This window comes from Austrofundulus limnaeus, unplaced genomic scaffold, assembly GCF_001266775.1.
Source record: "Austrofundulus limnaeus strain Quisiro unplaced genomic scaffold, Austrofundulus_limnaeus-1.0 Scaffold75, whole genome shotgun sequence".
NCBI classification, from domain to species: Eukaryota; Metazoa; Chordata; class Actinopteri; order Cyprinodontiformes; family Rivulidae; genus Austrofundulus; species Austrofundulus limnaeus.
The window spans coordinates 258,909-260,258 of NW_013952477.1; positions in this window are offsets into that span (position 1 = coordinate 258,909).

A 1,350-nucleotide genomic window follows, 5' to 3' on the forward strand; every position below is an offset into this window, starting at 1 on the left:
GGGGGGGGGGGGTGCTTAATATTTGCATTTTCATCCTGCTGAACTGGTTTGAAGTTTGCAGTGCAATGCAAACCCAATGTAAATATGCATCTGCTGATAGGCAAATTTGTCTCACAAACAAAAAAAGGATTCCTTAAAACTGAACAAAAACATCCACAAGATCAGAGCAACGCTAATGCTAAGAGATGGAAAAAATAAAATAAAACGTATTGTGAGTCAGAGCAGTAGATGTGATGTAAAGGCTGCAGGCCGGGTTTCACTCAGGGACACATACAATAGATCAGACAGACTTTTATACATATATTGTTAAGGTACTGATTATGCATCTCTAAGGCTGTTTCTGGGGTTTGTTTGTTCATTTTAAGGTGGTCACAACACCGTGTGCTTTGATGACCACTGACCAATACTGAGGYCTTGACACTCTGCAGTTCCTCTATTTCAATCCTTATTCTAGAGCTTATTCTTGATGTTACAGTTGATTGATGCTTACAAATGGATTCAATCTTGGGATCTCTACCAAAGGACTGGAAACTTGAAGACTCAAGTGTGCAGTATTTGATATCTACATGATTCGTGCCAAGCAAGGGCCCAATGCTATACCTCACTCTTGATCTTTGTTGGGGACTTACTGTCCATTGCTATGATTCACATCAGTAGGGTGCGAAAGTTTGGGCAGCCTTGTTAATTTTCCTGATTTACCTTTATAAATCATTGAATGTTTGGACAAAAAAAAATCTGTGAAATATATCATATAGGGGACAAACACAGTGATAGGTGCATAAATTTGGGCACTGTTGTTGTTTTGTTGATTTCAAAACCTTTAGAACTAATTCTCGGAACTCAAATTTGGTTTGGTAAGTTCTCAGTGACCCTTGACCTCCATACACAGGTGACTCCAATTATGAGAAAGGGTATTTAAGGGAGGCAATTGTAAATTTTTCTCCTCTTTCCATCTTCTCTGAAGACAGCACGGGAGTCTCAAAACAACTTTCAAATGAACTGAAAAAGATTGTTCACCGTCATGGTTTAGGGGAAGGATACAGAAAACTATCTCAGAGATTTCATCTTTCAGTCTCCACTGTGAGAAACATTGTGAGAAAATGGAGGACCACAGGCACAGTTCAAGTCAAGGCTGGAAGTGTCAGACCAAGAAAAATCTCCAATAAACAGAAGTGAAGGATGTTGAGAACAGTTAGAGTCAACCCACAGACCAGCACCAAATATCTACAACATCATCTTGCTGCTGATGGAGTCACTGTGCATCGTTCAACTACTCAGCACACTTTACACAAGGAGATGCTGTATGTGAGAGTGATGCAGAGGAAGCCTTTTCTCCGCCCACATCACAAA